Raw genomic sequence first — 16282 nt, 5'->3', positions numbered from 1 at the left:
AGCAAATTGAGGTTCTGTGTCCTGCCCAAGGACACATTGAAATGGACAAGCACAGCTGGGGGTCGAAGTGCAACTTGATGGAAGGCTCACCCACTCCAACACTGTGCCACAGGCTCCAATTAATCTCTACATGCTCAAAATGTTTTGTACCCAATTGAGCTTGCAGGTTAAAAGGACTGCAAAGTGAGCTGTCAATAAAAACAACAGGATCAAATGCGTTTTTCAAAGCTTGTGAATCATTCTTACTTCTGCAAGTGAGCCTACTCTGAGATACACACGTTACCTCCCAATAGGTTCAGCACAAAGCAACAATTTGGGAAAAACCCAGTTAAAACTGGATGCAACATTCTATACTTCTGTGTCCCTCCTCCAGCCTTTGTTCCGCTGCCTTTATTGTTGCCCATCAACTTCAAACAGTGCTTCTTCTCAGAAACTGAAAGCTGGCCGCAGAGTGGACGCAGTTCCATGACTGCTATTGGATCACATAAGTTCCAGTACTGCTCACTGGGTTCCTCGCTGACGTGTTTTATGAAGCCTGCCCGCAACACATGCAAAGGCCCTGAACAACACAACACAACACACACACACAAGCAATGTGGCTAAACAAAAGGACAGCAAGTAAATCTTTGACTTGGAGCAAAATAATCAGATATGACCAACAAATAATAAAAATACTTGTCTTCAGGTATGCTCATTTTTTAACAGTCTTGTAGTCTTATAGTCACAAATGTATTTAAATGATTAAGTGGTTTATTTGCTTGAAGCTTTCCTATACTTTATTGGTATTTTAAGTTAAGAAAAAACAATGATTACAAATAAAGAAATTGGACAAGTCAGATTTTGAAAGGGCAAAGCACCGTTGTGTTTTGCTGCATTAACCTGTGGCTTTATAAATACAAAATGTTGGTCCTTGAGTGTGTCTGATGAATCTTTTACTCCCTCTTTTTCCTTTCATTTCTCTCTCAGTGGCAACCCTCATACTTTAGATGGAGCCAAACTACCACTGAATGCGATGTTAGAGGAAGAGATTTGAAGAGATGTAGTACCTCTGAATACAAAAGGCTGGTGACAGGTGTAGTGACGGAAGAAATATCCATACGCTTCAGTAAAAATACAGTTAAACACACTAAGCATCAAAGCAGAACCTTATTTTTTTAATTTGTCCAATTGTTCTAATTTTTCTAACCACTAGGCGGTAGTTTCTACACAATGTGTTACAGTATCAGCCAACATGTGTCTGATGTCTGCAGACACTTTTTGCAACATGTTTCCGCCAACGGTATTGTTAAATGAGCTTTTGCTGCCCTGGACTGGAAGTCACCTAAGCCAACTTCTTCTGTCAGGGTTCGTGCTGCTGGTGCGGAGGAAGGGAGGACTCAGACGCAGGGTCTTCAGGTTTTCAAAAAGGCCCTTTAATCCAAAAACGAGAGGTGCTCCAACCTATCCGGCAATCACAGGACAAGGCAAGAAGTGAAGCTAACCCAGGGACACAAGAGACAAGAAACTACAAAATAAAACAGGAAGCAGACCCAAACACATTCATGTGGTCAAAGGACCTGGTGTTCTTCTTAAAGATGGAGAAGGCACACTGAGAAATTCAAATTCTACTTATACTGTAATGCACTTTTTGGCATTTGAGGCGATGTGATTTGTTCTGTGTTGGAGGGAATTCGGGTGTAGGACCTAAAGTGCGTGTGTGTGTGTGTGGGGGGGGGCGATGCAAAATGTCATGTGCAATGTAATAAACATAATTTACAAAAAACAATACTTAGTTGTTCAATCAAAAAAAGACATTTTACAGTAATTTTGTAATTGCAGGGAAATAGATAAATATACATGTAGCTATTCAAACAATGTTTATTCAGTCTGGACACAAACTTCAATTTCAATGGCCAAACACATCTTCACATAATTATCAGAAATATTAAGCGAAATAAACATCAAAGGAAACGTTGGAAAATTGGAAGTTTGAACAATGATGTTGTTTTCTAGTTCCTGGTTACCATGGTAACATTCTGAATATCCTCCTTGTTCCAGTATGTGAACAGAGATAGTGAAAAAGATCAGCAAAAGAACAGCAAGTGGCTTTCTTAGATAAAGACATTGGTGATTTGGCCTTCCTCTTTGTTGCATTATAAAGCAAGTGATTACTTTTCACATCAGTGTTAAATGTTCTCTTTTGGACATTCTGCACAGTTCAGTGTTGGATCTCATGCAAGCAAACACACACAGCTGTGATTCCATGGAGGCCTGCTATTCAGGTAATTATGCTTTCTCCTCTCCAACCATGGCTTGTGACCATGGAGTTAATCGAGGGTCTCCATTATCAAGAGTGTTCCAAGCATAATGGCAGAAATGTCCACTAATTTCCTGAAGAAGCATCATAGTGAAATGTGTATCTGCTGCATCTTTGTCTACTAAAGCTGCATAACGCTTGCTTTCGACTTAACTGGAGAGGCTGACCATAATACAAATATTATAATGTAGATGTAATGCAACACCTGTGATGATTGGTGAATTAGATCAACTCATCTAGGTTCACTTAGTCTTATTTTCCTACCATACTCATGGCTCAACAATTACTGTCTTTGTTTAGTTTCTGGCCTGTTGTTTTCCCCACACCATTCCCGATCCATTCATTGATTCGCCCCACTACTACTACTTTGCCCCAACCGTTTAGCAACCACTGTCGGATTATCAACAAACTGACCTTATGTTAACTAGGAGTTTGAGTGTTTACGGTCCACACTTTTTCTGTTCCATGTTATCACTTATGGCCTGTTCCTTTTTGATAGTGTCAGGCTTTTGGGATTTTTTATTGGCTTTTTGGATGTTTTGTTTTTTGTTTAAAGTCAGCTGTATGCCTGTGCCGATTTTTTTTTTTTAAACTACCAGCTCTAAACTTTTACAACGAACAACTTTTTGTCAGCTGATTTCAACACTCCAGGCTCATAGGTCCAGCTCCTGCCCACTGTTGACCCCTACAATGACCTAATTTTCACATAATAAAAATTAGCTAGGTTACATGTGCGTGTGTATTTTCAAAGCAGTGGGCGTGGGGAGCAATGCAAAGGACGGCTTCTCTGACATGTGGGTCTTTAGTCCATTGTAGCATTATAACTCACTGCTATTCACAGGTTCAGCAGTTAATATTCACCAATATATTACACACTGCTGTGCACCCTCTTATGTTGCCAGGCTACTCAGTATCTACAAAATAAGTCTGCATCTCAAGTGATGTGAGGTGTTCCTCTCCCCCGCTCCTCTATCTCTGTGTCCTCCTCCGTGCTCCCACTTGAGCAGTATTGCAACAATACTCAATACAATTTGCCTTTAAGTGATGAAAATACATGGTCGTGTGGTACACCACTGAGACACTTTATTGGTTAGACATAAACTTTATGGAGTGGGTCGTGATGCTTGGACCGGAGAAGAAATCACCCAATTGTTGGGGGACAGGACGCCTTTGGGAAATGTTTTTTCCAGGTGGCTCACTGAAACCCAACGGCTCGTCTCAAACGAAACAACGTTACACCCAGATAATGGTCCGATTCCATACGGCTCGGGATTTGAGGAGATTCATTTGTTCATAAAAACTGCCCTAAATCCGTTGCGATAGCTCGCATTGCCCCAAACCGCTCATCATTTGGGGCATTTCTGGGTCTTTTTTTGGCAATTGACACTGGTCTAAAGGCTGAAATGACAGTGCCGCAAAATCTAACTGTTATTTCACTTCGTAAGCCACTCTCAACCAATCAGAATGCAGAATTTCCTCTACCCGTATTATAATTAATAATAAAACAAATGCAATTTCATTCAGATTTTCTTTTTTTTTTTTACAAGTGAGGTTTTGGGTGGTTTTAGCATTTAACATTCTAGATTTCCCATTGTGATGCTAAAACACGCATGATGACAGGACGTGCATATGACAGCAGAAGCAAATATTTTGCGTAGTTATCATATTTTACAAATACTTCCATGTTTCAGAAACACACATATTGACATTTTTTATGATTTAATATTATGTTTTGTTTTTCTTTTGGGCTCCAGGTGGGGCGATGCCCCATTGCCCTCTATTCACCTGCTGCCACTGGTTCACGGGGTCATCACTTTGTGTTCGTCCTTGTGGACAAAGCAACACTTTAGAACAAATATCCTTTCTCTGTCTGCTACCAAAGCTCCAGCCTGCTTAAAACGCAAAAGGATGATTGGCAACAGGTTGCAGCTGTTCCAATTTACCCTGGCGCTGTTCCCCCAAACCACTCCCACACATCTCGCCCCTGCAGCTGAGCACAGACCATGCCGCCGACAACCGGCATCTTATCACACTGATTAGGGTTTCGGATTAATGGACTGTTGGAACGATGGCATGGCGCCTTTCAAACCCCGCCCAGGTAGTTTGCAGCGACGTGGTCTCCAGAGTTGCCTGGGCCTCGCTGCAGAACGAAACAAAACATGACATTGTTAGAGGAAATATTTCTCCCATTGCCTCATTTGTAAGGCACATCAGTCAGATCATCCATCAACAATGTTTCCTATCAAATTCTGATCTTGAATTTGTATTTTCAGATCCAACACAAAAGTCTACAGCAATTACAACTCGGTGTGACCTATGCAATTTAATTGCATAGGTCACACCGAGCGAACAATGATATATTAATATTATTATTAGAGCTATAGTGCTTTTTCAACAGAGTGCTTCAGAAATAAAAACAAAAATCAGTAAAAGCAAAGAACACGTCTCCCTCTGAAATGATCAATTCCACATTGTACAGCGTTGCTTATTATCTACACAAGGTGTGTGATTATCCCGCAAAACCTCCAGTGACCCCGACCATCTGCCTCCACGGTTCTCAAGATACTGGAGCCTATCCATACCTCCATTTGACTCTGCATCAACTATTTACATTACACACCATGGCCTATCTTATGTATGTGGGCTTTTTCTGTGTTACAAGTTTTTAAAGATTTGTCGTATTTGTTTTTATACTATTACATCGTAACAGGGGAAACCCAATTTCATTTCTATATGCGTCCTTAATAAATTAAGAATTTACATTGGTGTTTATTTTGTTTAAAGTTGGTAGTGACATTTAAATATTTCTTCTGAATATATATTTCTAGGGGAAATTACCTTTTTAGCTTCCGATAATACACAAATCAAGTTGCGTTATGGGATGCAACAAGATTATTTGCATCAATTAGTCAAATCTAAAATATTGAAAACATCTTAAGTTACAACCAGGAACAAAAGCAGAGTGCACCCGACTCAGCAGGAAAGACTTCAGCAGCGTTGGAAAAACAAGTCTAATTCCAGTGTCACCATTCAGGAATTAAAGTAAAGGAAAGGCTTGTGGATATTTCTGGGCTGAGTTCGCTGACAATTGGTCCATATTTAGTGCTTATTGTAGTTTTCTTTTGCAAACAACATCTGTGGAGAACATCTGATTGTTATCAAAGGAACCGCACACAGCTGGTTGAAGTCTTATTCATCCAATTGATTTTAGTTGGGCCCACAGCGCATTCAAAGTCAGTCGTCTGTGATATAGTTTCTCTGGATGGAATTTCTTTGGTATCCAGGAGCACTGTAACAAATTTGGGAATTTACTTCAAACAGGATGTGTGCTTTAACTCTCAGAAAAACAACTACTTGTAGGACTCCCTTTATCCACCAATACACGAAAAAGGCCCTCATGTTTCAAAGGGTGAATTTGGCACCCCTGGGAGCTGAAGCTGCTACCATCCAACAGAGACCAAAAAAGATAACTATGCATGAAAAGTTAGCCAGAGAATTTCATGAGCGTAAAACTGAATATTTAAAAGAACATGAAATGAAAATGAGAATTCTAGAGGTTGAACTGGATATGAAATTGGGAGAGAGGGCTATGCTCCAAAAAGAATTCTGCATACCAGTAGCCATGGTGAATATGAGGAATTGTGAAAAATAAAAATAAATGTATTGTCATTTGGCATGTGAGTGAGTATTAATCATCACAAACTACATTTTAACCAGCCTTGGTTCACTCGTTTAATTTTGCTACATTATTGTAATTTTGTACAGAAACAGTATGCAAGCAAAACCATACCTTAATGAATACATTCCATATTTAAATGCTGAAGTGCTGCACTGTGAAAGCAGCTCTGTGTGCAAGTCCTCGCTGGTCATTGGCTCCCTCTGCCACCATGGGCACATCTGCATCATCCTGATCTTCCATTGGCAGATCAGGACAGCCATGCTGCTTCAGGTAGTTGTGCAGCACAGCTGTAGCAATGATCACTTTGCAGCATCTTCTTGGCTTGAAACGAAGCGTATTTCATAAGCACTGGAATCGAGTTTTCCATACTCCAAACATACGCTCAATCATCCCTCTAGTACGGATATGAGCTCCGTTGTACCTTTGCTGCTCAGCTGTTGTGGGATTTAGATGTGGTGTGAATAAATAGTTACTCTGACAATATCCACTATCACCAAGTAGTAGTCCACTATGTTGTCCTCTCTCAAATTGTGCACACAATGAAGAGTTGAGAAAAATTCTTGAACCATGGGTTGCACCTTTCCAACGGGCAACAATGTTTGAAAACTCCAAATTAGGAGTGCATACACCCTGAACATTGATTGAAAAACAGTTCTTACGATTCCTGTATTCCTCTGCATCAAGAGTTGATGGACACTTGATGGGAACATGACATGCGTCTAGACAGCCAATCACTCCTGGGAAGTGCCCATATTCATAGAATTGCACTTTATAGTTGGCTTGCCCAGCAGCATCAGGAAACTTGATGTAAAGACTCCTCAGTTCACAAATGGCACTGCAGACTTTGTGAACTATTCTACATACAGTTGGTTCACTGACACCACACAAATCACCAGTTTCACGATGCAAGATTCCACATGCCAAGAACCTCAAAGTGATCAGAATTTGCAGTTGATTGGACACAGGCCTTCCTCTTTGAGACAGAGAGGAAAGTCTAGGCTCAAGCAAAGTAATTATCTCCAATGCATTTTTCTTGTGCATACGAAAGCGGTCTCGAAAAGTTATTTCATCAAACTGATTCAATGGATCACTCCTATCCAGCAGTATTCGTCTGGCTGGCCTTTGTCGTGCATGTTGGTCCTCATTTAGATATTCCAAATAGTCCATGCTCCCAAACAATCCAAGCTCAGTTTCACAAACAGTAGCCTAGCCTACTAAGCGGGAGTTAAACCTGCCTCCTTGGCAGATTAGTTTAAGCTTCAATTCAGTCCAATTTAGTCCTGGAGTAGCTCTAATGCCCAATTTTGCAATCTGCTTTGTTTAATCCAGAACAGGCTTAATCCACGACTACTCTAGGGACCCAAAACCTAATGAAACAAAATTAGTGATTATGAAAAAACTAATAGATAAACAAGCGTTTTTTTTAATGAAATTGTTAAGACTTGTGTCAACATTTTAAAGTTTAAATGGTCTCTAGCTGAAAGATTGGAAAAGCTGAAGTTGAAGTAGAGACATAAACATAAAAGCGTAATTAAGTAAAACAATTCAAATTCCTGCTGTTTTGCATTGTTGTTAATACTATATGGTGATAGGTTGAGGTATGTCAAAGTATTTTTAGAAATAGTGCTTTCAAGCAGAGTTAAGAGGCTGTCACGTTCTTAATATTTCATCTCTTCAGTAAAACAAACAATGTTTGCCGTTTTTTTATTTTGGATTGTGGATAACATTGTGATGTTTCAAGTACATCACACTGCTGCCTTAAAGTCTTCATCGTTGTGTGTGATGCACCACACAGAAATTATGTACCATCATGAAAGGCCATGACTCTTTTATGGTTTGGGTTAACAGTATTTAAAGAGGTAATCAAGATTGCAGAAGCATGGATTACTATATTCTGAGGATCCACTGCACAGAGCAGCTTGTGACCTTTACATTCTCCCTCCACTCCACTTCACTGAGCTTTCTCGAGAACAACTATTCCCACTCACATAACCCAGTCCATAAAATAAAAAAAGTGTTTCTATGGGTAGATTAAAAGCTTTTGCTCTATCTTTTTGGACTATAGTTTTGGAACCTATAGTTTGGCATTTTGGACATCACCACTTTGCTTTATGCAACCAGAAGTGGCAACAACATTTCTGTTCAACTTGATCAACTCAACAATATAATCATTGATATTTTTGACAGTTACAACGCTGCAGTGTTGAAGGTTAACTTGCACATAAAAGTGAACGAATAACGAACAGGGACTACAGGAATAAAGACAGTGGAGATGGTTGTGGACTTTAGGAAGTACTTAGCCCCACCTTCCCCCCTCACCTTGTGTGACTCCCCCGTCACCACTGTGGATTCCTTCCGTTTCCTGGGCTCCATCTTCATCCAGGACCTCAAGTGGGAGCTGAAAATCAGCTCCATCACCAAAAAGGCTCAGCAGAGGTTGTTCTTCCTGAGGCAGCTGAAGAAATTCAACCTGTCGAAGACTATGATGGTGCACTTCTACACGGCCATCATCGAGTCCATCCTCTGCTCCTCCATCAACATGTGGTACGCTGCAGCCACAGCCAAGGACAAGGGCAGGCTGCAGCGTGTCATCCGCTCTGCAGAGAGGTTGATTGGCTGCAATCTGCCGTCTCTCCAGGACTTTGAAGCGGGCCAAAAAGATTGTAGCCGACCCCTCTCACCCCGGACATAAGCCATTTGTGCCCCTTCCATCCGGTAGGTGGCTGAGGTCCATCAGGACCTCCCGTCACACTAAGTTTATTCCCGTCGGCAGACAGGCTCATCAACAGAGCCCGGGGGCCCCCCCTGACTGACTCTCTACATGCACACTTTGTAACTTTCACTTGTCACTTGCGGTTAGCTGGTGCACTTTATCTTTATTTCTTAACTTACTAACCCATAGCTTTAGCATACTAACCCATAGCATATATTTTGTTATATTTTTATCTTATTCCTGCACTACGTTGTCTGTTGTCCATTATTGTACTGTCTGCCGTCATGCACCAACCGCCAAGTCAAATTCCATGTCTAACATATAATGGCAATAAACGTTTCCTGATTCGTGATCCGTAAAGGTGTGAGATGCCTTGAAAAAAAGAGAAAACCCCTTTAAATGGGAAATAACAAGAACTGCAGCAATGCCGGCTGGATATAAGAGGGACGCTAGAATTCCTCCAAAAAAAAAAAAAAAAAAAAAACATTTTGTTGGTGTTGCACCTTCTACTTCCTTCTGGGGAACGCAATGTCCAATTATTTTGGAGTCCAACGTCTTCACGTTGTCTCTCTGGATGAAAACCAACCTTGAACACGGTCATATTTGTACTTTTCCTTTGCACTTCTTTCACTATTTTTGAATCAGCAGATTTTGATTTTATTTTTCACCTGCAGCAGCTAAAATTACTAAGAGTGGCAGCAGGGGAGGTTTCTCAAAGAATACATTATGCAGCTCGGCAAGACTTTCAGAGAGCTTCACAGGCCAATATAAAGGGCAATGTGAACACAGGAGTTCAGAAAAAAATCGAAAATAATTACAATTCTGCCACTGAAAAGAGCATTGCTTCTCTCTTAATCAACATGAGAACAAAAGTTTGATGCTCAGTTTGTTTTATGTTCCTAAACTTCTGTCGATTTGCTTCAGTAATGAACTGATAACACCTCAGAACTGATGCTTTCACCACATCATAGTCACCGCTCTGCTCCACTGTTAGCAATTAGTAAACCTCCTGCGCCCTTCCGACTAAAACGCATTGCAGGAGGAATACCCATGCCGTCTTTGGCGCGCTTTTCAGCAGAAGTGAGCTCAACTTTATAAGTTACTGCCAAATTCAGCAACTGCTTTCGAAAACTTCAAAAGTAACTCATTAGAAGGTTCGTTAATAAATGCTTCCTCTGTTGCCATTTTAACGCAAAATGACGGTTAAAACGCGCACCGAAATCAATAACAAAAGATTTTAACTGCGAGAAGGCGCTTAAAGTGCGCACCAAAATCAGGAAAACAATAGTAAATAAAAAATAAAAAAAACACTCACCGGGCAGTTTAACTGCAACAAAGCTACAAGGTAGCGAATATCTAAAAGTGGTCAAACCAAAAGCCCAAGATGGCTACAAACGACCACGACTTTTAACCAATACGCCCATATTATCAGAATACCAGCGCTCACTAATTAGGCAATATGCCCCAATATCACAAGCTATACAGCTAAACTCAGAGGTATTCTGATAGGGTAGTTGGACAGGGTAGTTGGACAGCATTTTGCCTAACTAATTATACAGAAAAACAAAACAAAATTCTAAATACCTACGTATGCTCAGCTCGAGGCATCAGAGTGCCCCCTCCTGAGATATCCACCAAAATAAAATAAACATTGACTAAACAGATACAGCCATGATTGCCCACCAGAATACTCACCAACATGTTGTAGCTTTTTAACGTTATAGTCCGAATTAATCAAAAACCTATCCCGGACGAGCCCCCACTAAGTCACGGGCGGTCGGACACCACCCTTAACATAAATGAGAGACGCACACAAATCAGCTCGCATCAAACTTTATCTAGGGGTATTTTATTAAATATAATACATATTAACTGAAGTTTACCAATGACCCAAAACAAATCAATGGGTGCGGAACGTTCTCCACTGCCGGGTTGGCGGCTGAACGGCAATCTTAATCACAAGCACGGTCGGGCTTCGACTCTCGAGGGTTCCCCGTGCAAATGGTCCAGGAAGCCTTTTGTAGCCCTGACACAGGCTCTGCTCAGGTGTGGCTTATCTGTAAATCCACACACACACGCACACGCACGCACGCAGCAACAAGCACCAGAGCTGGGGGACGTAACAGTCATTGTTAAATTCAACAGTAGGAGAGAGGAAAGTGGTTGTAGAATGTGTGTGTTGAATTCTCATATTGAATTTGCAGGCCCAAACACCGCACCACATCATAATACGTTTTTCAGAGACTAATTTTAAATTTGAATGAAAACTGCTAAAAGGAAATGGGGATGCTGCACAAAAGCGTACAGTGGCAGGTGGACACATCATTTTTCATTCTCTAATCAATCTCAAGATCTTGCTTCAGCTTGAATAACATGTCTACTTTCAGATAAATTTAATGAAAACACAGCTGACCTTCTAAATGAAATAAGCACCAAATAATGTCTATATACATAATGCTTTCCAAAATCATTTATAAAATGTGGAAGTGTAATTAAATTTTTTTGTACTTAAAATCGCAGTAGGAATTCAAGGTTAGAAAAAAGTCAGAACAGTAGTTGGCAGTCAAGCACAGCGGCCTTCATGTACTATTTTTTTAAATTATTGTGTTTACCAACCCTGACCACAGCAAGCTTAGAATCTGTGTTTCTTCCAATAATAAACTTTGTCCCTGCAAGGTCAGTTAATTACAATATACTTTGTTTTACTTGTGTAAATTATAGATGGTAACATGAATCCACAAGAGAAAACATCTGCGTCTTGGTGCTCTTGATCTTGAAGAACAAACATTTGAAAAGATAGTAACTATAAATCCCTGAAAGCTGGCACACTTCTGCCTCCCGAGAGCTTTGACCCACTCATAGTAAATTGAGTGGATGGGTCACCCCAGTATTCACATTAGAATATCTGTCATCTCCATCACTTACTCATTTCTGTCAGTTTATAAGGAAAATCTGGCATATCGGCCTTGAGGGTAATCAAAGGGTCTTTACAGCATCTTGATAAACTGATTGTTGAAGCCATACATCAATTAATTTACATTTCAAACCATGAAATTGGTTGATCATGGATAGGGTAGGTTTCTCCCTTGTAGCGGGCCATTTTTCAGTTTGTTAGTCCACCTTCTGAGATATATATATATATATATATATATATTCTACACTGCAACAATTATAGAAATGACAGACGCTTACTAACCACACATCCCCGTTGTTCCCAAGCATATGGGTGTGCGTGCCATCAGTCACACAGGGTGGTGGGGGAAGGTGTGGCTGCGTACCTCCTGAAGTCCACAACCATCTCCACTGTCTTTAGAGCGTCGAGCACCAGGTTGCTCTGGCTGAACCTCGTCACCAGATGGTCAGACTCCACCTGTAGGCAGTCCAATGAGGGTTGTGTCATCCGCGAACTTCAGGGGCTTGTTGGACTGGTGGCTGGAGGTGCACCTGTCCCAACAAGAGACAAGGGACTCACATGGCTTGAATACACAGGGGAGGTGCAGGTGATTGGACACAGGTGGAAACAATCATGGACATGGCAGACAATCACAGGGGATGACAGGCCAAGGCAGGAAGTGAAGTTAACCCGGGGACACAAGAGACATGGCGCTTCAAACTAAAACAGGACATGAACCCAAACCGTGACACGAACAAGGTGGAACTCAAATCATTATAACTCCAAATATTATAACTCGAAATATTATAACTCAAAAATATTATACGATGAAGAGCCGAGCATTGAAACAGCTTTCAATGGCAATGCACACTTTAAATGGCAATGCACACATTTGATTGGATATGCCTGAGGAGTGATTGTCATGTTATTGTATGAGAAATAAGCTCCAGGCCTGGTCACACATGAGTATATTCATCCTGTCTGAACTTGCGCAACAGCTGTTTTTTCCACCCGTATACATGCAGGAGTGCGCTTGGGCTGAGAAATCTGAAATATTTGGAGTTCATTTTTTTTGACAATTTAATGACATCTGTTGTGGGCTCAACACAATGCCGAAATAACATAACAGACCTCTCCCAATCAGATATACTGGGCAGTTAGGAAACTGAGTGTTTTGTCATTTGGTCATCAAGCTCCCACCTTAAAGGAACTGAGCCATTCTCCGAAAACAGCTTGAACACCTCCTCCCACTGTGAGACGTGTTCTGACGATCCTCTTGTGAGGAGAGGCCGAAACAACCGTGCTGAGATTTGAGTTTGTATCTCCTGAGTTGTCGTAGGGTACGTTTCGTGTTCCTCCGTGGAAGGGTGGTCCGTCTCTGGGGTCCGCCCCTCCTTAACTCTGTGCTCTTTCATATAGAGGCATGTGATGTTCTGGGTGATCTGAAAATCAAGATGTTTGTGCGTCGATGTTTAGAATCTTGTGGTGACAAAGATGAAAGTATAGATCCTTGGCGCATGACTATGTGTGTGAACTCTGTGTCCTGTTTGCAAACATTAAATATCCATTTTTGATGATTTTACACTAGTGTCGAGTTTTGTCTAACAGCCCCTATTGGGTTGGGTTGGCAAGAAAATTGGGTGACCGTAGAAAGCTGCCAGGAGTGGGTTGCATGTTTCTGGTGGCCCATGTGTGTTGGGTGATGAAGGACAGTTTCAGCGGAAAGTTCAGAGGAAAGTTTTCCTTTACTGTCGAAAAGAGAGCATCTGCAGCATTTCTAAAGCCCACGTTTCTACCGTGCTAATGATCTGGATCACTCAGCAGAATAGTCATTCTTGGACTGGTGAATACGCTGAACCTAGTGATAATCATCAGAAATCTTCTCAGACGCCGTAGCTCTGATATGTTAGGACGATATTCTCCAATTTAGAAGGATTATCCTTAAGATTGCGGATATACCTCGTTGCTTCTGTCACATCTAAAAACCAGCAATCGTTGTGTGTAAGAGCTCCGTGCCTAATTAAGAATAAATCACAAACCATCGATGAATGCTTATTTTCCATTGATAGTGAGAGCGCTGTCTTGATTCACTGCTTCACCCTGCCTCACGTCCCTCTCTGCACCTCTCGAGGATTTCTGTATGTGAGGTTCATCACAGGCAGAAAAAGTCCATATTAATCCCTCAATGGGGAAAATTAAATCTTTACACTTTGCATATTCTAGGGCCCATGCTAGTAAAGAAAACCATTAGCATGAGCATGCACACACAGGTCACATTGACATGCATTGGAAAGTGAGGATGACTTGTTGCTCACGTTTGGTAATGCCAAAGCATGGAAGTCTTCATAACTTTTACTTACTTAAAATGATCCCATTTGTGATCAGTGCAATCCTTATTTTAGTGAAACAAGTAAATCTTCAGTTGACGTCCTTTACAACTCGCAGGAGGATTCTCCTTCTTGAAAGCAACAAGCACCACCATGTAGCACCTCTCAGACCTAAAAAAGATCAGAGTACTTGTTTTCCAAGCAAGGTTCTTCTTAACTAGAAACTTCTTAATTTCGACTTTAAGAATTTAGCCTCTGTCTTGTTTGACTAGTTGGTTATTATTATCAATCCCTTGAACAGCAATCGAATAGCACTCAAGATTTGATCAAACATGGCATAGGTTTATTTATTAATACTTATCTACTTTTTGTATGTATTATCATATGTATGTGTATGCTGTCGTATATAGACATTTGTATAGGCTCTGTATTTTAGAATTCATACCAACATTTATATTCATATATCAACTTCTTCCTGCGCAGAAATGCAGAGTTTAATCCCACAGCAGCTGCTAGTGAAGACAACGAGGTCAGCAACACCTGTGATCTGTTGTCCATGTTCAATTCACCTGTAGTTCCTGTCTGTGACCTTCTGGGAAAGATATATACTGTACTGAAGCAGGTGTTTACTTCATTGTTTCAAACTTTACAAGCGTTCACGCTATGAGATAATGAGGTCAGTTTTGTAAACGTCCATCCATCCTTAGAGCTTTGTCCATCAGTCATACATTGTTAATACGGTATAATGTAAAAAAGACCTACCAACATATTCATAACATACTCATAACATATTATATCAATTATATCACACATGTTAATTTACAAAGGTTGCTGTGCAATAATGTTAGTTAACTTTTCAGTGGGGAAAAATATTTCAACTGCTGCTTTAACAACTTTCTTAAAATGCGTTCATTAGTTCAAATTAATTAAAAAGGTCTTAACTTTGAGCAAACAGCAGCCCGTGCAACATGTGGCACACAATGTCCATGTGGCATAAAACTATGTTTGGAAGTGCGAGTTGATTTGGCTAAATATAATTTATCTGTACATAGTTATTTTTCTCATACAAAGGTTACTAATATCCATTTACTAGATATTAATTAACACAATCACAGTTTTGAAAGTGTAATTGTTATTTGCCGCTGTATTGATGTTCAGAATGCTAATTAAGATTCCTTGGAACTGGTCTTCCTATTCCAATTTCAATCTTGGATCGATAGCTAACAACCTGTGGGTGATTCCTCACCACACCACGCGGGTCATATGACGCAGGGTATTGCAAACACACACTGAGCTGTACTGATTGGTAAAGCAGTGTCTCAGCTGGGGCTCTCTCTGCAGTACTTATGCTTTCTTTAGAAGAATCGCCCCAAAATAAAGTCCCTGGTAAATCATTCATGTAGCAGTGAAACCTTTTAAAATACTGAAATGTCAAGTGGATATGGCTTATGCACCTATTAAAAGGAAATGAGCCATTTCACATAAAAACAGGGCCATGGCGCACATGTGCGCACTTTTTTCCGATTAACATTGGTTTGGAGCATGTGATGATGATGATGATGACGAAGAAAAATAATGTGTCACATTATGCCTGGTTCACACTACACAACTGTGGCTTGGATTTGTTAGTGTGGCAGTTGTTGGGGTACGCTGCAGCCACTGTGAAGGACAAGGAAAGACATTTGATCTGCTGAGACGGTATTTGGCTACAAACTCTACACTCAACACATATAAAACCTTGCACTCCACAGAGCTGTGTTGCTGGCCCGGCTAACAATACATCTACAAATTCCTTTTGACAAAAGCAGCAGCTTCAGTCCTCCATCAGCAACTAAACAGAATGCACTCAGAAAATGTCCTACAAACAATCACTTTAGTTTGGCTTTTTAATTCTGCCTTGTCCCAAAATAAAAATAAACAACTGGGAAAAAGATAACTTTTTCTATATTGACTACGCTGAATACAATCATGAAATCAAGAAATGATAATAAGACCTGGTGTTGAAGCCTCGTTCTGCTCCCATACACTCCCTTGCCCAAACCCCAATGATCCCCCTAAACCCTGAGCCCTAAGGGACTTAATTGACGTTACTTGGTACTCCAAGTGTTGAGTGTGGGAGTCTGACAGCTTGAAATATAAATACGAATGAAACAGCCCTTTGCTGCAACATATCTCGTCACCATGACATCAAAACATACAACGTACTCTTAAGGTTTTAGGGATTGCGCCAGTCCCTTTTTGTAGTTGATCTCATTGAAGAGAAGGCGGCTGCCTACAAAAGGAGCGTTGCCCTTCGAACTTTAAAGACTGGTGCTGTCACTGACTCTCAGCCAAGGAGCCATCAGTAAGGGAGGCTTTACTGTCATGGTGTTAA

The sequence above is a fragment of the Pungitius pungitius genome, chromosome 1 (genome assembly GCF_949316345.1).
Source record: "Pungitius pungitius chromosome 1, fPunPun2.1, whole genome shotgun sequence".
Taxonomy (NCBI): Eukaryota; Metazoa; Chordata; class Actinopteri; order Perciformes; family Gasterosteidae; genus Pungitius; species Pungitius pungitius.
This window is presented reverse-complemented; position numbering follows the sequence as displayed.